Here is a 20,481-nt window from a genome sequence, read left to right on the forward strand (position 1 = left end):
GCTGCAGGCACAGGCATTTCCATCTATTTTAGGCCGCTCTTGGAGAGCTCCGGTTTCCGCACAGGAGGGAACCGAGAGAACCCCGGCTGCCGAGCCGCTGCTCGCGGTGATTTCAGTCGCTGCTTCCCCAACCGCGCAGCCCACGTCTCGGTGTCCCTGTGCCCTGACCTCTGATCACCGCTGCCGCCCTTCCCCAGCCCCATGGGGTCTGCGCTGGCCACGAGCCCCCCACAGCACGTCCGGCTGCAGAAGGAGCGCGGTAGCCCCGGGGGCTCGCCCGGCCCCCCAGGCAGCTCTGGGGAGGGGGCAAGGGACCACGGGAGCTCTCGGCCCTCGAGCAGAGCCCACTGCCCTGCGACCTGCACTAGCATCCTGGATGACCGCGACTTGTCCTGGGGAAGAGCCGAGCGGTGCTCGTGGGCAGCATGGGGCTACAACACCGCAAAGAAGTCATTCAGAAGCCATTGCTGATGAAGAGGAGGGAGGGAATCCCAGGATGAGCAGGAATGGTTCTGCTCATCAGCTGCAAGACTGATAGACTCGGGAGGATGGGGAGCGTATTTTGCATTTCCTTCCTTCTCCTTTGCAAAGAAACAGAGATTTGGGGTTGGATTTGAATTTCATCCAGAAGAAAAGAATTTTCTTTGAAAAGAAAGCAGTTGGATTGTTTAACTCTCTCTGTCCCCATATTCCCATTAAAACGGGATTTGAGGCAAAGAGGGAGTTCCAAGCTGAGCAGCCCCAACTCCTCCTGAATCCCCAGAAGTGTGGGTTACCCTGGGGCCGGGGGCAGCCGCTCGCCCCTCCACACCCCACCGGCACGGGGACCCCGACGGCAGCAGAGCCACCGCTCGTCGAACAAGGGGGCCTCAGGGCTCGGGGCAGGGCGAGATGGGCCACGTCCAGAGCAACCGTCCGTGTTCACAAAGCAGCCCATGGCAGAGCAAGGCTGGGCCGTGCCCCCCCCACACAGCTCCTGCAAGGCAGAGGGTGCCGACAGAGCCACATCCAGGCTGGAAAAGGATTCCCGGTGCGTCCGGGGTGCAGCCTGCTCCTGGGCTCCTGACCCCGCAGCGGCTGCGAGCGCGTCACCAGCCCCGGGCAGATGCCCGGGGTGCCTTAGCATCAGCTCCTCTCTTTTTTAAAAACAAGGCAAACTCAGGTGCTGTGCTGGGATGGAGGAGCCCTTTCTACTCCAGCTCGGCTAGCACTGTGTCCCAGCCCCTGGTCTGACAGGCAGGGACACACTGCCTGCATCCCGCTGCCTGCGCCCTGCTGCCTGCACCTCGCTGCCTGCACCAGGGCAGCGGGGAGGCCACTTCAGCCGGTGCTCAGCTCCAAGGCACCGCACCAGCAAAGGCCAGGGTGGCGGCGGGGAGCAGGGGGTGTCGCTGCCCGGGGGGCTCCCACCCCCCAGGCACCAGGGATGCTGCTGCCCAGCTGCACCCCGCTCCCCGCAGCGCGTGCAACACCCAGCCCCGCGCCCGCTGCAGCGGCACGCTGTGCGGCACGCCAGCTGCCCGCCCTGCATCCCCCCCACCCGCACCAGTGCCGGGTGGGCGCAGCGGTGCTGCCGGGAGGGCCGCGGGCGCCTGTGCCGAGGCTGCAGATAAATTTTAACTGGGCAGCAAGAGAGCAGGGGAGAGCGAGCTGGAGAGCGAGCGCGCTGCGTGTCATTTCAATGCGTGTATTTATATCCTTCACCGACGCAGCATCCCTTTGTAAAGCCACGGAGCGTGTATAGTCAGGGCTGTCAGTTCAGCGGCATGTTACAAGTGTTTGATATGGAGATTTTGGCAGTGGGAATGGATGTACCTCGCTGAGAGGTTTATGTAAAATGACAGCTTCTGGAAAATGAAGCACTCAGATATAAAAAAAAAAAAAAGTACAAACAAAAGGGAAGAGAGGCCTTCCGCTCGGCGAGTCCAAAACAGATTTCTCCTCCCCGCCGGCCCGCGAGCATCTCCCCACCGCGGCCGGAGGCAGCGCGCAGGCAGCGCACCAGCTGCACCAGCCCCACCAGCTCAGCTCGGCTGGTTCAGGCTTCACACCCGCACTCCCCCGCCTCAGACCGCTGCCCCATTTCCATTTCATCACTCCTCCTCTCCCCCTTGTTTACGGGGCTGAGCCTTTTATCGCTGCCTGCGCGTGGGCGTGCGCGGGCGGGAGGAGGAGGAGGATGCCTGGAGAGCGCTGCTGTCAGCAGGCCCGGGGAGATGCTCTGCAACTCCTGCCATCGCAGGGCTGGGAAGCGGGGGACGCTGCGCAAACAGAGCGAGGCAGCGGCCGGTGCCCCCCGCTGCGGCAGGTCCCCCCCACCGCGGTGCCGTGCCGGGGAACAGATGCCGAGCTCTGGTCAAAGAGCAACTCCAACACCCGTCAGGGAGTCTCCGCCGGCAGACACGGCTGGAGGAAGCCCAGCCGAGCACGGAGGCACTGCAGGAGGAGCGGACGGGTTCCCACCCCGGGCAGGTCCAGGCTCACGTCCCTGGCCCCCGCCAGCCCAGGCGCCCAGCTCACCCCAACACCCTGCAGCCGCAGGAGCGAGGGAGGCAGGCAGGGAGGGTCTGCCCAGCCGGGAAGGAAAGCAGCCACAGCACCCAGCTCACACCTCCACAGCCACGTTTGCCCCAACGTGCTCTGCCGCAGCCGGCTCGCTCCTTCGGCTTTACATCCTTCACCACCACCTCTGGCCCGGCAGGGATACGTGCCCATGGCCGGGGTGGAAGCAATTCCTGCTGCAGCTATAACGATCCATAAAGAAGCTGACTTGTTTCTTACCGCTCCGAAATGAAGGATGGTGATTACCCTACATCCCAGTCCACAAAGCTTAATCCAAACTGATGGCCTCCCAGAGATTGCTTCTCTTGCCTATCACCCAATCTAACACCCGACTCTTCCCTACCCACGTCTACTCAGTAGCAAAACGTCAGAGTAACTCAGGCAGGCTCTGGACGGAAAGGCCATTTATCCTGAAACGAAAGGCTCCTAGACGAGACGTTAAATTAACGGTGCGTTAGGGGAGGGGGCAACGCCAGCCTTGCCTTCCTGCAGCCCCTGAACCGTCAGGCAGCAGGGCAGGGGTCTGCTGGGACCCCTCCGGGAAGAAGCCCCTCTGCAACCCCCGGGCTGCTCCTCCGGGTCTCTGCAGTGGATCCGGGGGACAGGAGGGGACCGGGACACCCCGAAAGCCCGTCTGCCCAAACCCCACCATACACCCCAAATTCTCAGGACAAACGCAACTCCAGACACACACGAGACCGTCACCACTTTGCACAAGGGCTAAAGCCGAAGGAAACAGCAGTCCTCAAGTTCTGACCTGGGTCACAGTCCGCAGCCCACCCCCACGGCCCCCCCAGCACGGAGCAAGTTCAGGAGCAAAAGAACATCTACGGGCTTCGCTGGCTGCAGCAAGAGCTTCCTCACGAACCACCCATCAGAGCACATCTCTGCAGGGACCAGCAAAGCCCCTGCAATAGCACGCGCTCTGCAGAGATCCCGGTGATCGCCACAGCCCTGCACCTACGCACCAAGCCAAGCAGCATGCACAGGGAGCTCTCATTTCTGACAGCCCTGCCAGAGACCTCAAAGCCCAGTGCCCAGCTCCTCCTGGAGCAGGACAAACCAACGGGCTGCACCGGCCACGCAGCAGGATACGGCCACACGGGATGCCGGCGTGGGTCTGGAGAGCAGCACCGCTGTGTCCACACACACTTCGGGCTCCAAACCCTGCTTGTCTGCTCAGCAGAGCAGCGACACAGCACCCCAGGGGTCCCTGCCCCGTGCAGCACCCGTACATCTCAGCAGACCCAGCTCCACCGGCGCCCAGCTCCTCTCCCCCTGACCGAGAACATCTCCCTGGTGCCGAGCGATCCGGCCCCGAGCAGGAGCCCAGAGCTCCCCCCAGGGCTGCAGCCCCCACTCCCCGGCCGGGGTGCGGAGGCACCGACACGCAGAGGGAGCAGCGCTGCGAAGCAGGCGCTGGGCTGGGCGCAGCTCCGGGTAGCTATAAATATCCAGGAGCCGAAGTGACAACAAAGGCTACAGCTGAACCGTGCACCACGTGTCACGGGAACAGCACGGCCACCGAACTTAACGCCCTGCATTTCCCCCCGCACTTTAGTGAGACCTGGGAGAAAGCGGTCCCCGACGGCCCGTCCGTTGGCGGGATCCACATTTGTCACTCCGGCGCAGCCGGCCCCTCGGCTACCCGAGCAGCGGGGCTCGCCGGTGACCCGGCGGGTGAGGCACTGGGGGACCCCTGGCCACGGGCACCGGGACACAAACCCGCGGGAGGCGGCAGCTCCTCCCCTGGCAGCACCAGGCTCAGGCCATCGGGCTCCACCGCCTCTAAGCATCCTCGCTGCCGAGAGCCCCGCCGCTGACCCAGGCATCGCTGGGCAGGAGCCCAGGTGTCCCCAGCTGCCAGCAGCCCCCTCCCCGCGGCCAGCCGGCGCCGGGCAGCTCTCCCTCGTGCTGGCCGGGCAGCGTGGGCTCCCACGGCCCCGGGCAGGCGAGCTGATGAGCGCTCCTACATCAGCCCTCCCTTTTGATCGCTTCAGACATCCTCCTTTCTACTGCACCACAGGTGTGCACGGCACTTAGAGCCGGAGAAGCAGCCGAGCTCCCTGCCAGGAGAGCTTACTTTCTAATTAGCCAGATAACAGCAAATCATGACAACAGACCACCGTGGGGAATGGCAGGGACTGCTGCTCCGTGGACAGCGGGAGCTCCGGGGCCTCTCCGACAGCTCCTCCGCTTGCTCCGCACTTGCTCCCCGCAGACGGCCGTGGGAACGCAGCGGCACCCCCCGCCACAGCCCCGGAGAAAAAAAAACAGCAGCAGGAGGAAGAGGAGGAGGGAGAGAGGGCAGCTGCCGGAGGGCAGCGGGGTCACTTCACCTGCTCCCACCGCAGCCCTTCGCCCCAGGCACCGCAACGTGCTCGGCAACTCCCCGGACACCACGAGCCACCGCTCACGCGTGCGGGGAGCACCCCCAGCAGACGGCACCCACCGCAAACGCTGGGGCAGGGGGGCCACAGAGCCAGGGAGGGACACCCCGTCGCGGCTCTCCCCGCCGGCTCTGGCACCGACCCAGCACCCATCGCAACTCCGGCACTGGCTGTCATCGCTCCCACCGCAGCAGTGGGTGGGCAGCCGCACCGGGATGAGCAGGGACGCGGGAGGAGGGGGCCCCACAGGGAGGGTATCCCCAGAGGAACAAGGAAAACAAACCCAAACCCGAGGGATATTCACAGAGCTGCCCTGGCCACGGAGCGAGTGCAGCCAGGAACGTGCCCGTCCAACGGGAGAACCCCAGACAAATCCAACAGGACCCGAGCGCCGCTCCGCTCCTTCGTCCACCCGAAATTCTCCCCAAAACCAGACATCCCCTAGCAGTGCGCGGCTTCGGTGCGTGCACGCGCGTGTGTTTTCATCCCAGTCTTTAAATGAGGTCTTTGCTGAGAATTTACAATTCCCCCATGGCCTCAATCTTGCAAAGATTGCTTTTTTAACACTGTTGGGCTTTAATTCTAATAAGCCTCCTCTTTATTACGGAACCAGGTCACATTGCCTTGACACTGCAAGAAAATCTTTCATCAGGAAGGAAAACAGAGAAGGGAAAAGAGAAATAGAGAAAGGCGGGGGGAGGACGGAGGAAGAAAGGGGAGACAAACAAATAGAAGCTGCTCACTTCATCCGGGGGACTTTTTGAACCAGGCAAACAGCCGGCGGGCCAGCAGCGGGGCTGCCGGGGAGAGGTGCCTTCCCGCAGCGCCGCTCGCACCCCCGAACGCGCAGAATTATTTCTGGCGCAGCTTCACCTCCCACGCTCCCTCCCACCCTCCGCTGCTTAAAAATGCCGAGAGGAGCAGGAGGGGAAGCTTGACAAAACTTTGACAGACATAATGAGGACAGAGTTCAGCCCTGCCCTGGACAGATGGCCGTTATCTCCAGCCCGGCGCAGGGCTCCTCATCACCTGGCCGGCGCCGCGGGGACGGGAAGCGGCACGCCGGATCGCAGCGGCAGTGCCAAGCACCCACGAGCCCCAAATGCCCCTGCCAGCAGAAATGAAAGCCCTTCGCTGGCGGGAGGAGGCGGCAGCACAGCTTCTTCCCGTCCAACACAACTGGCCAAATACTGATTTTCCCTTCTGGAGGCTCCCTGCCCTCCAGCATCCCGACCAGCGCCCGGCCCCTGGGGGGGGGTTGCTGCCTCCTCAGCTCCCGAAACTTCTTGGGTTTGCCTGGCTGGAGATGCATTACCACATCTCCTGTCGCCGTCTTGTCACGGCCATCGCTATGGAAATGGGCTGATCTCATACCCCACCTCAGCTCCCTGCGCCCGCACCCGTGGCCTCCTGGCGCAGGATGGGGAGAGGGCTCGTTTGGGGCTCATTGTCGTGGTTTAGGCCCAGCCGGCAGCTGAGCGCCACGCGGCCGCTCACTCACTCCTTCCCCAGCATGATGGGGAGGAGAAGTTAACAAAAGGCTCGGGTCGAGATAAGGACAGGGAGAGCTAATTATCATCACGAGCAAAACAAAACTGAACTTAGAAAGAGGGATTCATCTAATTTATTACTAAACAGAATAGAGCAATGAAAAAAAAACAAGTAACATCAAGCCTTAAAACACCTCCCCCACCCCTTCCCCCTTCCCGGGCTCAACTTCACTCCCGGCTTCAACCTCCTCCCCCCCCCTCAGTGGCGGGGGGGGGGGGAAGGGAATGGGGGGAGGGGGATGGGGGTTGCGGTCAGTGCAGCGCACGTTGTTTCTGCCGCTTCGTTGTCCTCGGGGGGAGGACTCCTCTCATCCTTCCCCTGCTCCAAAATGGAGTCTCTCCCACGGGCTACAGTCCTTCCCGAACTGCTCCGGCGTGGTCTCTTCCATGGGGTGCAGACCTTTAGGAGAAAACTGTTCCAGCGTGGGTCTCCCACGGGGTCACAAGTCCTGCCACCAAAACCTGCCCTGGCGTGGGCTCCCCTCTTCACGGGTCTACCGGTCCGGCCAGGGACTTGCTTCAGCCCAGGCTTCCCACAGGCCACAGCCTCCCTCGGGTACCTCCACCTGCTCCAGCGTAGGGTCCTCCACGGGCTGCAGGTGGAATCTCTACACCCCCTCATCGGTCCTCCATGGGCTGCAGGGGAACAGCCTGCTTCCCCATGGTCTTCACCACGGGCTGCAGGGGGATCTCTGCTCCGGTGTCCGGAGCGCCTCCTCCTCCCCCCTCCTCCTGCACTGACCTTGATGTTACATCTCCACACTTCCCCCTCCCGATGTAAAAAAACTTCCCACCTTCTTAAATATGTTATCACAGAGGCGCTGATTGGCTTGGCCTTGGCCAGGGGCGGGCCCATCTTGGGGCTGGCTGGCATTGGCTCTATCAGACACTGTGGAAGCTTCTAGAAGCTCCTCACAGGAGCCACCCCTATAGCCCATGCCCCCACCCACTACCAAAACCTTGCCACACAAACCCAACACACTCATTAAACCCCTGCCTCCGTCAGCTCCAGGACAACGAGGCCCTACTAGCCAAAACGCAGAGCGAGCCAGGACGGCAGTCCCTGGTGCCAGTCCCTGCTCCCAGCACCTCCCACCACCTCCCCCCTCCTGCTCGGGGCCGGGCGGGCAGCCCCGGAGCCCCCCCGTGCCATGTGGGACCCTTGCGTCACACTTCGGGGAACATCCCAGCCCACGCCGACGCACAGCGGTGTGCATCCGCGGCACAGCACAGGAATCCCGCGTGCTGGCGAGCCTGTTAATCTCTGTCACCGACGGCTTGGTGCTGCCCATGGCGGAGCAGCCCTCTGCCCCTGCCTGCGCCGGAGCAAAACCCTCACGCAGCACACGGGGCTGTGCAGTGACGGAGGGGCCCACGGTGGCACGTCCCCGGCAAGAGAAGCGCCCGACCATCACGTCCCTGGTCCTCAGTCTGCTTCGGGGGACGGCTGTGAGGGTGCTCCTGCACTGCAGCATCCCGGGACACCCGCTCACGGGGCTGCCAGGGCCACGAGGGACGACGAGAAAGCGAAGGAGAAGCAGCCGGAGGCCACCTGCACTGGCCAGGCCACCATGGCACAGCTGCCCTGGGCCATCCCAGCAGCCCTGATCTGGGGTGCCCACAGCCACACCTGCACAAAGCCACCAGCGTCCTCCACACCGTGCCCCCTGCAGCAGCGGGTCCCAGCGCAGGAGACGGCAAAGCCAGGCTCCCAGCACCGGTACGCGGGCAGGGGCCAGCAGCTCTGAGGCGCCGCGGCAGGAGGGAGCAGCTCCACCAGCAGCGAGGTTTCCTCCGGACGAGGAGCCAGAGCCCCAGCTCTGGTTCTGGTGGCCAGAGATCCGGAGGGGGCAGTTACGCCGTTTAGCATGCGACAGCGTATGCAGAGCGACGGCCAGGCGAGGTGCATCGCTGCAGAGGCGGCTCAGCCCAGGAAGCACAAGTGTCTCTCTCCTGCGCTGACGGGGACCCAAACCCACCCTCCGAATTCTTCCCGCGGGGTTGTTAGTTTAGCACGGGAAAGGCAGGGCTGTACGAAGCCAAGCAGCTCAAGCACCGGAGCTGAAAATGCCTTTTCCAGGGTCAGCAAAGGACGAGGCTCCTGGACCGCGGCCTCTCCCCCCATGAGAGCACAGCCAGGATTGCAGCGGGGGGGCCAGGGCCGCTCCGAATGTAGATGTTTTAATTCTCAACGCTAGCAGCTGCACTTAAGGCAAGAGAGGCAGGGAAGCCATGCACAGGAGTAACCATGGCAACTTCACGGAAGTTAAATAAAAACTTCTTTAAAAAAAAGATAACGAGGTCCCTGAATCATGCTTTATCAGCTATGTTGCTATAAAGATCGAGATACAGCCAGCTCAGGATTCCTAATTACTTCTGCAATATACTGTAGATAGCTTTATTTAAAAAAAATCTGGCTATGCGTATAATTATTTAGGCCCCTCTCCATACCGGGATTTGCATATTCCACGAAGCACCTTCCCAGGCGGATTCGCCTGCGAGAGCCCTCCCGTGCAACGCCTGCCTGCTTGCAGCTCGGGGGGCTCCCGCGGCTGCACCCCAAGCCCTGCTCCCGTGCAGGGGGCACGGGGGGACCCCACCGGCGCTGCCAGCCCGCCACGCCAGGACGCTGCTGGCACATCCCCCTGCCACGGCGCTGCCAGAGCCTCCGGATCATCCCGTGCGCCCGGCCCCGGCTGTAACACGGCTCTGGGTGACTGCAGCAGCCATGCGCTGCCGTGCAGATTACCTGGGCTGCCTGCAGAGCACCTCAGCGCAGAGCGATGTTCTCCAGCAGCATCCACCATTTGTACGTGCTGAACATCTGTAGCCGCACACGGAGCCCCCGCACAGGCAGCGCCGCAGCCCCCACCCCGCGCCCGCCAAAGAGGGGATCCGGCATCAGGGCTGCGACATCCCAGCCGTGGGGGTCACCTTGCCAGGGCCCAGAAAAGCAGCGCTCGTCCCCAGTTCAGCCAGCAGCTCGCACCAGCTCCATGTCTGCTGCAGCGCTACGGCAGGAATTCCTTCGCTGCCCAGAAACCAAAGCACAAGTCGTGAGAGAGCCCTAAGCCTCTTCTCCCACTAACCCCAGGAACTCCTGGAGAGCCAACAGACCTTCCCAGCCTGCAAACAGGCAACGCTCGATCGCATCCCCGACCCAACCGCGCCGTGCCCACCAGCCGTTACGGACCCAAATTTGGGGGAAAGTAACCCAAGTTTGGGGAAATTTCATCAAAACCCACGGTTTCCATCAGTCCCAGCAGCAAAGGTGGCTGGCGAAGGATCTGCTGGAGCTCAAATGCCTGTCAGCACTCCCGGCGACCCAGGACCTCCCAAACCCGTAGACATGGGACACCAGTGCCGTGACCCCCCCCCGCCATGCCGCAGCCTGAGCCCCTAGGACAGCGGCGGCAGCGACGGCCCCCCGCGCCCAGCCGGGCACGTGAGCCCTGCGAACAGGCAGCACCTTCGTGCGGGGCCGGTCCCAGCCAGCGCTGCCGGCCACGAGGCAAATCCCCAGCACCGCGCTGCTGACCGATCCCACGTTACCGGGTTGCCATCTGCACTCTGGCTACTGGCTTAAAATTAATTTTTCTTTCTTACCGGCCAATTCGCAAAGACGTCACATTTAGCAAAAGGATGATGGGTCTTCTGGTAACGAGGCGAATGTACCGCGTGCAGGTTTAAATAGTTATTTGGGTTCTTTATTTTCACAGCTTATGGTAAGACTAAGGGAATTATATGTATTATTTACAATGTTTTTAAACTCATTTAATTTAAGCTGATTCTGAATGGAAATTAGAATTCAATTAAAATGTGGGGGAAAAGTCAGCATTTTGAAGCAGATTATTAAGTAAAGCTACATTAAACGCGTTGGAAGCGCAAATATCTAGGAACAAATTCTATATTTAAAAGTGGATTTATTCAGCAAAGGAAGTATCATCTGCGGTCCAGGAATTGAGGAATCAGTTATCAAGGTCAAGATTTTATCAGTAGCTCTCACATTCTCACATCTATGTTTTACCCAGAGCTTGATTAAGAGTTTAGAGATCTGGAAAACTCTCCTTTTTTCTGCGGGTCCCTGCTCTACAATTAATTGTTTATCGATCCAACAAGAGGAAAATATTCTCTCCCGGCTGCGGAGGAGGTGAGCCTCTTGTCAAAAGCCATTTTATCACTTCCATAAATTCTAGGTGCAATGACTTCCCCCGGTTCAATAATCCCGGGTTCTCTACGCACCGGGTGTGCACACACCCTGCTCACCGATTCCTTGGGATGATTTCAGCGGATTACAGGAACTCAGGCCACTGCCCGCATTCCCGGTCGCAGGAATTCCTGAATCCCTCAGACTGCCCAAAGGGAGCGTTAGCAGTCCCTCTCAAACCCGAGTGAGTCCAGGGCCTCTTAGATATTTAAACCTCATTTTCACCCCTCTCCTGCCTGGGCAGAGCCGGGCAGCCAGGAGGGCACGCCAGGCACCGCGGCACGCCGGGCATCACACACACCGGGCACCGCAGCACACTGGGCATCACGCAGACCAGGCACCACGGCATGCCGGGTATCACACACACCGGGCATCATGCACGCCGGGCACTACGGCATGCCGGGCATCACATGCACTAGGCATCATGTGCACCGGGCACCACTGCATGCCGGGCACCACGCACACTGGGCGTCACGCGCACCGGGCACTGCGGCACGCTGGGCATCACATGCACTGGGTATCATGCGCACCGGGCACCGCAGCACACTGGGCATCACGGCACACCAGGCATCGCATGCACCGGGCACCGCGGCGCACCGGGCACCATGGCACGGCTTGGCAGCTGCCATCCCCAGCCCAGGGGGCTGCGGGCAGCCTCTCATCTTCCCCACGGCAGCGCCAGTCGAGACCGCAAAAGAGCCTTTTTTTTATTTTCCCAGGCAGAAAAGCATCCCCGCAGCAGGGGCGCAGGCAGCCTGGCAGGGCCCACACGAGCACACGGGTCCTTCGATGCTTGGGAAAAGCAACAGCAGAACACTGGGGAGAAACCACTTTTCCCAGCAACCAAACCCTGAGGACCCCTCCCTGCCAGCGCAGGATCCGTCCCTGCAGCCCCTTGCCCCTGCCAGGCGACGAGGGATGGAGCACCGGAGCCACTCTCCGCCCAGGAAGCTCACAGGAGCAGAAACAGCTTCCATTTCCGAGCAGTAAAGCCAAAAAATAACTAAAGGAGAAAAAAAAACTCAACAGCATCATGCAGCGCTGTGCGGGGCCGCAGAGCAGCCGGGCTGCTCGGTTCCCCCCACGCACCCGGGCTGGGGTCCCCCGGGTACCGGCTATCGCACCTCACAGCCAGCAGCACGGCTGTGCACCGCGGCCAAAAACAAAATAATGTCTCCTGTCGCAGCAGCCGGAGGAACACGGCGGGGGAAAAGAGCCTGAAAAGGAGCTTTGGCCAGCGGAGCTGGTGGTATGGCGAGGTGGGGGCTTGGGGGGGACGGCACGCAGAGGAGTGCACAGACCCCACCGCGCTGCCAGGGCACGCCTGCAGCCTGGGGCCGAGACGGGAGCTCAGGACGTGCCAGCGAGGGAAGGGGATCAAGGCTGCCCAGCAAAGCCTGGGACGGGCAGGAGCCACCGACCCGTGCCAGGCAGGGAGGGTGGGGGGACACGTACACGTTGGATAACGCAACGTGAAAAGGGATCCCGCACTCGCGTGCTCATTTCTACCCATTAGAAATTCAATCTTGTCTAGTCTGGAAGGCACAATGATGCCTGGAGCATCCGAGTGCAAGCTGAGCAAAGGAGAGAGCTAGCTTTAGATTGGTTTATTAAAAATAAAGTTTAAAAAAAAAAAATGTAATCTCAATAACTAATGAAATAACAGAGAAGAAAATTTTGCTTCCTCGTCTGGTATCTCAGCCTGTCAATTAATTTGCAAGAACGCACATCCCGAAATACCTCAAACGATTCCAGCAGAAAGCCCTGGAAAAGCACCGCCAACAGCCCCTGCCCGTGCTGCGAACGACGAGACAGGAAAAAAGCAGCTGGTGCCGCAGCCCGGCGAGGGAAGGAGCATCCTGGTGGGAGAAGGCACCAGCTCAGCCTGCTGCCCTGCTCGCTGGCGGGGTGCGGGTGCTCCCCGAGGGCCTGGGGGCAGCGAATCCCCCCGGGGCGGCCGGAGCCGACGGCCAGCGACAGCCGGGGCAGGACAGGGGCTGGGGAGAGCGGGGGGGGGTCACCGTGGGCTGATACGTGGGAGGCCTGTCAGCTCGCACGCTTGAAAATATGTCTCCTTTCTACTTCATTGTATTCATCGCCGATGAGCAAAAGGCGTTCAGAGCCATTTGGTAACAAGCTGCTCTGCAGGTCACCTCTGAAACCCAGCTGAGACACTGACTCACTGCACAGCCTCAGGAAAGGCACCTCAGCCTGCCGGACTTTCTTATGCCAGATGTGCAAAAAGGATCCACCGATCCACCCCGGCACCTCTGCAGGCTGCTCCGCGGTGATGCCCGAGGAGCCCCCGGCACCGCGCGACTTCGGCTGCGCACAGCCACGGCCGCACCGCCGCCAGCTCAACCCCTCTCCACCCAGCTCAGCCTCCAACCTCACCACCGGCTCCTCTTCCTCTTCCACGGTTGTTTGAAAAGAGCAAATCATTCATAAGAACTAATTACTCAGTGTACTCTCACCCCATAAGACTGTAAATTAAAAGAGAACTCAAATAAATTAAGGGAACTTCCCTCATGCCTTTTATTATCTCAATAACCTTCAGAGGCATTTATCTACCGTCAGCTGATCCATTTGAAAAATTGTGACGACAAACTAATTTAGTAAATGCACACCCTTAAAAACCTTTATTTATACCCTGAATGAGCAAATACAGCCTGTGCTGGACGAGCTGTTGAGACACGAGTCTGATGGGGACGCTTGCATCCCCCCCCGAGCGCCTGGACCCAGCCGGCGCGTGCTCCAGCCCCGCTCCCGCGCTCACCGCGGCCGGGGAGACCCGGGGATCCCTCTCAGGCGTCGTGGCAAACGAGCTAAACTGTTTCCCACCCTGGGTGAGAAAGAAGAAACCTGCTGTGCAGGACAGGGAGGCAAAGCATCAGCAACCAGCAGCAGCACGGAGAGACAGGCGCGCAGGCTGCCCGGCCATCCCGCCGCCTGGGACATGAACGCCGTAATTAAGGACGACATGTTCTAGTGATGGGAGATGGAGCAGTAAGTGCAACTGGGAAAGAGGCCCTTTCTTTTGAAAAGGAGGGAGGGAAAAATCCCAGCCCTTGTCATGAAGGGACTGTGTAAGCGGGGAGCACACGGAGTTCGCACGACTGGCCAGGTTTGGGAAAGGAAAGCTGGAGGAGCAGGTTTTCCAAAGGCAGCATCACATGGAGCAAGGGTCAGCATCCCAAAGCATCCTAAAACCTCCCAGCCCAGCCAGGTCCCTCTGGCTCGGGAGCAGCAGGAAGGGAGGAGACGGGCGCCGCAGCAGCCCTGCGGCCGAGCACAGGGGTGCCCACGAGGGACACCGGCCTCGCGCCGAGCTGGCTCCAGGGGACACGTCTGTCGGTGACGGCTCCTTCAGCGCCTCCAGTTCTGCGACATCTGTCCCCACGTGGCTCCTAAACTGCCAGGAAGGAGCGAGAGAGGCACGACCGCCGGGCTGGGGGGTCCCAGTCCCATCCCGGTCCCTCTGCACCCCTGCAGCTACCTGGGGTCGGGCTCGCAGCCACAGTAGTTCACTAGCCAGCTGGCCTGCAGGCTCCGGACCTCCTATCTTCAGTGGTCTAAACCGCCCGCCTCAGCTCGCTACAGGAAATTTACGTCCCTGTGAGAGGATCCCACAGCCGTGCCCCAAAAGCAGCCGCCTTAACCCTGGCAAAGGTTTCCCTAACGCTGCAGCAGAACGTTCGTGTGCCCTTGTGCCAAGGCTTTCCGTGGTGCCCAACAATCCCACAGATCACTTCAAAGCGGGGGCGGGGGGGGGAAATCTCCTGTATTTTCTGCGAACTAACGGGCAGAGCCTCGCCACAGCTCCCCAGAGCCACGAACAAGTTCCCAACAACTGGCCAGATCTGGGCAGCCCCAACCCGCTGCAACCATCCCTCCACAAAAATTATCAACTCCAGGCTCTTTCTCCATCTATTATCCAGAAAAACAGCCGTCACTTCTTACTTTGTGAGGCTTTATCACGCCTCAACCATTGTAGCCTGAAACCAGGAAGCTCTTTGGGGAGCGGACTGCCTTCATCTGTGTTTGCACAGCACCCAGCAGAGCAAGGCCTCCAGCCCGGCTGCAGCCTTTGGGTACCGCTGGAACGCAAACAGCACCAGGGCAGCGGAATACACCCGCGAAGCGCTGCGAGACAAACCACGAGCCCCGGACACCCCGGAGAATGCCAGGCAGAACTAGCAGGGGAAAAAAGCAAGGTATTCCCCGACGTCGCAGCCTCCCGCAGCGCACAGCGACCGGCGACCACCCCGGGCTGTGCCCCCCAGGACAGGAACCCGAGCGGCAGGAGCCACCCTGCCTGAGGCCAGGCTGCCGCAGAGGCAGCGAGCGAGTTCCAAACCGTCATGAAAGGCAACCGAAAATAGTCTGTGTTGTTAATGTCATGCTTACTGGAGTGAGAAGCCGAGAAATCCCTGCTTCCCTGCTCTCCCCCCCCATCCCTCCGCCTGCGCACACACAGGCGCTATGGAACCCTCCCCAGCGCTCTCCAGGCTGCTCCAGCCAGAGGGATGGGACCGTGCCCCGGCTCCTGCCAGCCCGCTGCCCACACCCCGCTGCCCATCCCCGCGCACGCCCTGCCCAGCGCCTCAGCAGCACGGTCGCTCCCGGACCCCCGCACCACATTTGTTTACTTCAGACATCTGCCTTGAAGCATTTGGATGCGATGCTGCGCACGGTGCAGCCTCCTGGCACGCACACTGACGGGGGGACCGCCAGCATGCGGGTGGCTGGATAACGGTGCTCTGCATTCGCACCCGCAACACAAATAAACCCGGTGACTCCGAAAGGCCTTTTCCCTCCCCACGCAGCAAGCCCTTGACACGCCGGCACAGCAAGCTCGTCTCGCAATGAAATTCCTGGAGACAGGCAGGAATTCGGGAGAGGAAAAACCCAGCGGAAGCTGCACCAGCTCGCGCTTGCTCGCCTGGCTCTGCCCGTTGGCAGCGGGGCCGAGCGCTGTGCCCACGGCTCTGCCCGCTCCCCGAGGCCGGCCAGCCCGAGCGGGAGCCTCTCCTCCTCCTCCTCCTCCTTCACCCCATTAATCCAGACTCCACCTCGCCCAACTTTTCCTTATAATTTACCTTCACCTGGAGGGTGCGATTTTAATTAGCGTAACATTCCTGTTAACAACAGCACCTAATTAAGACATCCGTTAAGAACCTATAATGCAAACTTAATGAGAAGTTGTGCCAGAATCCTCTCGCAGGCAAATCAAACGCTGCCGACTCCAGCTCGATGAGGCGTCGTTAACGGGCAGGCTCGGTTACCGGACCCGAGCTCAGGCTCCCAAGCGGCACCGCCCGCCGCAGCCAAACTTCGTCCCGGAGCGCACCGGGGCAGCTGCACGGCACCGGGGAGGACGCTGCCGCCGAGGGCCCCCCCGCCCCGCCCCGCTCCGCTCCACCCCGCTCCGCCCGCAGCCGCGAGCCTTCCCCGGGATACGCTCCGGCAGCACCGCCCCGGGGCTCCGCTGTGGCTCCCGCTGTGGCTCCCGGTGGACACCCCCAACCCCCCCCCCAGGGCCGCCCCGGCGGAACTTCGCCGCTCCCCCCGCCGAGTTCCCGGGGCAGCACCGGGACGAGCCGCCCCCGCCCGCAGCCTCCCCGCAGCGGCCCCGCTCCCCTCCCCGGTGCCGCCGCCCCCGGTGACTCACGCGCTCAGAGGTCCCCGCCGCGGCGGCGGAGGCGCAGGGCAGCCGCGGGTCCCCGCCCGCCGAGCGGCATCTCCCGAGCAGCGGCGACCGGGGCAGCCCGGCGGCAGGAGGCGGCGCGGCAGCGGGCTGAGCTGGGCTCGCCTCGCCGGGCAGCCTCGCACACGGCTGCGCCCGCGCCGCCGCCGCCCCCGGAGCCACCGAGCGAGCGAACGAGCGCGCCCGCCCCCGGCCGCCGCCGAGAGCCGCGGGGGGGCACGTGCGGCCGCCCCCGCCCCGCCCCGCGGCTGCCGCCCCCCCGCCCGCGGTCCCCTCCCCCTCCCCTCCCCCTCCCCCGCCGTGGGGCCGCGGGGCCCCGAGGGAAGAACCGAGCGGGGATTGGGGGGGGGAGGATGCGCCCCGGGCCGGGCCCCACCGCCGCGCGGGGACCCGCTTCCCCCCCCCCCCCCCCCAGCGGGGGCTCACGGCGCGGCCCCACCCCGGCGAGGCGTCTCCCCGCCCGGCAGCGTGCTCGGCACACGCTCCCACCTCTGCTCCGGGGGAAGGCGCAGGTTTTTCCTCGGTTTCTCCCCCGAAATGAACGTGGCGCAGCCGTGACGAACGGGGAGCCGATCCCCGCGGCTCGGCTCTGCCGGCTGCCGCCTGCGGGCGGGCAGGGACCTGCCCCGGGGCTCCTCTCCCTTCCCGTGGGCGGCAGCGCCAGGCCCAGCGGGCCCGCAGGTGGGCGAAGAGCAGGACCCCCCCCGCACCCCCTCCGGCCGCTGCCCGCCCGAGCGCGGTGGGATGCCACGGGTGGGCAGGATGTCACGGGTGGGCAGGATGTCACGGGTGGGCAGGATGCCCAAGGGCTGGGTGGGATGCCCGAGGGCTGGGTGGGATGCCACGGGGGGGGGGGGGGGGCAGGATGCCCAAGCGCGGTGGGATGCCTGGGCCCACTGGAGCCACCTGGCAGGACGGCAGCGAGGAAGGAGGTTTCCGTTCCTCGCTACAGGCACTGGGAAAACCGAGGCACACGGGAAACCCTCAGGATGTCGGCTGGCAGCATACCCCGGATTCACTACAGCGCTGTGCGTGCCTCAGCCCCTTACCCTTCCTTCTCTTTAAACCGAATTTAAGGACCTCTGGGCAGTGACCCTGGCATTCCCGGCTGGAAGGAACAGTCCTTCGTGGAGTGTTAGGCAAAAGCAGACCTTCCCGGCGCCCTCCCGTTCTCCTGCTGTGCACCTCCTCCCCCAGGAAGCCGGCCGAACGCGGTGCAGACCTGCACTATCAGATTTTGCAAACCACAGGCTGTCAGAGGTCCTGTTCCCCTCCGGCTCGCTAGCGGGAGATGCCATCTCTCTGAGACAGCCATGGCAGTGTGGGTCCCTTGTGCCAGGTGGGGCCGGGCGCCCCGAGTCCGGGGAAGTTACAAAGCGCAGAGGCAGCACGCTGCTCCTCGCAGAACTGCCGGAGTTACTGGATGGGGCTCAGCACCTTTTTCTGGCTCAAACAATGAATTTGTGGTTCCCAGTAGTTAAGACTGTGGTGAACCTCCGTAAGTTCTATTTCCTGAGAACCATCTGGAATACCTGCAGTCTGTTCAAGCCATCGTTTACTTCCTACGAACTTAGAACAGGGCCGATCTGAGATATTATCAACATCCTGCAGAGTCCGTGCACAGCCCCCTGAAAACGGGCCCCCCCCTTCCCCTCCCGACACAGTTTTACTTTCCTCCCGAGGGCTTTGAGGAACACTCTAGAGAAAATCACCAGGGTTATAGAGAGCCGTAACGTGAACGAGGACTGTAAAATCACCGCGCGCACCTCATACATCTCCACATCCATTTTGCATGACAAACGTGTATATTTTTAGCCCTCCGGGATGCAGTAAGCACCCGGCCCCGAGCCTCGCTGCCCTGTCAGAGCGGCAGCAGCCCTTGTTCTCACAACCTGCCAGACAAAGGCAGCGCTCAGCCAGGATGGCTCCTTGCTATGCCCCGCTGTGCGGTTCATTGAGGCTGAAGATGCTTTAGGCAGCAGATTTGGAGAACGAGGAACCAGGAACACGGGAGAAAGCAGCTCTGCAAAATTTTCTCTGCGTTTCAAGCCTCCGAGCCGGGTCCCTGTTTACATCTGTTCCTAGAAATGCAAACTGGTACCCGCTCGGGAGGTGCAGCCTTGCAAACCGGGAGGTGTGCGTGCGCTGAGCGGAGCTGAGGAGAGGCAGCGATGCTCGGATTGCTAGGCAACCCCGCGCTGCCCAGCGGGAAAAGGCCTGAGCCGAGCAGCGCGCCCAGCCGGGGCTCCGGGGCAGGGAAACACCGAGACGAACCCGCCAGGGAATCTGCCCGTGGGTCTCCAGGAGCATCGGAACCGGCCGTGGGAGAGGAGGAGCAGATGGGGGATAATGGCAGAGAATGCGCCAGAGCGACGGTGGAGGGAAGAGCAGCAGTTAGAAAAAGCACAAGTCAACAAACCCCTGCCAGTGGCAAGGCTGTTACATAAACCAGAGGGAACAAACATGACTCTGGAAACATTTTTTTTTTTTTCTTTTTTTGGCTTATTTCACAGCCATTTAGGACCTGCATTTGGAGGAAGTCATAGTTGTTAAATTACTGCTGCTTTTTTTTATTTTTATCCTTAACAATGACGAGGTTTTCCTTCTCATAACGGTGGCTGGAGTAAAGCGATGACAAGACCTGTTGCGGCTCTGCCTTGGGTTCTTCTGAAGGCAGGTGCTGTAAGCAGGAGGCACAGCGAAGCCCCAGCACCCGGGGACCCTCTCGGTCCCCAGGGCTGAGCCTCCTGTCCCCGTTACTCCCTCTGCAGAGCCCCAGCAAGGACAGTGCCAAGCAGCCAGTCCCAGATCCGCAGAAATCACCTCCGAGAGGCAACAAACGGCACCGAGTATCGGGAAGAGACGGGAGACAAGGAGGCGGCAGCCCCTCCGAGACCTCCACAACAGCCGGAGCAATCGGGGACCCTCGACTTCGGGATGTCCAAAGGAGGCCCAGCCCCTTCTCATGACTCTGCCCGAAAAGGGGCCGTTTGCAGCGTTTTCAGCTCTGACACAGCACCCGCAGCTCAAGCCTGGCCCTGCCAGGAGGTTCACCCGCACCCGCCGGTGCCGGTGCCCGTCCTACCTGCGCAGGTGAGGCGGCAGCGCGGGGCCCTCTGCTCGCCGGGGGCCGGCAGGCACGGTGCCAGCTGGAGCTGTCCCCAAGAGAGCCGCCAGAACAACGGGTACCTGCACCGTCCTTGGCTGCGATGGAGACGGTGGGATGACCTGGCAGGACCCAGAATGTTTTTTTGGCAAGTGTCAGATGCCCTGACCCAAAAAACCTGAAGCGGAACGTGCGATACCCGAGGAGGAGCTGAATGCATGCCTGGTCATGAACGCGCTCAGCCTGCAAAGCACTCTCCAGCGCTGGAGAGAGGAGAAGGGAGAGCCATGCTAATGTGCAGAGAAATAATGCTTTTTAAAACATAATTTACGATAGATTTCATAGCTAAGTTATGCAACATAATGAGCAAATCTAAAATGTAATTGTCACTGCACATTAACAGCGAAATCCTGAACCTCTATTATACTAACAAACTTATTAAATCAGTGAACATTGCATTGCATCAGTCAATTACTAAAACAACGCCAAGATCAGTAGAACAATCTGATATCCATTACGGGGGGAGAAGGAGCGAGGGCAGCAACCAGGGCTGCCCGCAGCCTGGCGTGGTTTAAAACATTAAATGTATTTCCGTCTTTGATGTAATGCTGCACCCGTTGGGTGTTTCGCAGCCGCTTCCCCTATTCCAGGAGAGGGAGAGTGCAGAGCCTGAAGCCATCTCTGTGTCAGACCCCGCGTCCCTGCCCGGGAGCAGCAGCCCGAGGAGGGACACCCCGCCGGCCTCGCAGCTGGGATGGCCTCGGTGCCAAGCATTGACTCTGCAGCATTAGCAGCGCTCGGTATCAGAAAACACCGTGCAAAAACGCAGGTCTTGTAAAAAACAAGGGACACGCCACAGCGGGTGCTGCGGGGCTGCTCGGCCACCCGGCTCCCCCCTCCCGGGCACCGCAGGTCAGGTCCCATCGCTGCCTCTGCCCCAGCTCTGTCCCAGCCAGAGG

The 20,481-nt window shown here is 61.6% G+C and overlaps 1 protein-coding gene across 26 annotated transcripts in view; it reads right to left on the reverse strand.

Annotated features, from left to right (window-relative positions):
• The window catches only part of RBFOX3 (RNA binding fox-1 homolog 3), a 183,023-nt gene that overhangs the window by 124,613 nt on the left and 37,929 nt on the right, over positions 1-20,481 (reverse strand). For 7 of the 26 annotated variants that reach the window (XM_075770648.1, XM_075770677.1, XM_075770659.1 and 4 more), the window contains exon 1: positions 16,381-16,643. The exons of 2 other annotated variants lie outside the window; for them this stretch is intronic. The gene's annotated coding sequence lies outside the window, so the exon portion shown is untranslated. Of the gene's footprint in view, positions 1-2,781; positions 2,868-15,808; positions 15,838-16,380; positions 16,648-20,481 lie in introns of those variants that run through there. 17 more of the 26 variants (XM_075770676.1, XM_075770672.1, XM_075770669.1 and 14 more) reach the window with 5 other exon arrangements.

Source organism: Balearica regulorum, chromosome 18 (genome assembly GCF_011004875.1).
Source record: "Balearica regulorum gibbericeps isolate bBalReg1 chromosome 18, bBalReg1.pri, whole genome shotgun sequence".
In the NCBI taxonomy this organism is placed as follows: domain Eukaryota; kingdom Metazoa; phylum Chordata; class Aves; order Gruiformes; family Gruidae; genus Balearica; species Balearica regulorum.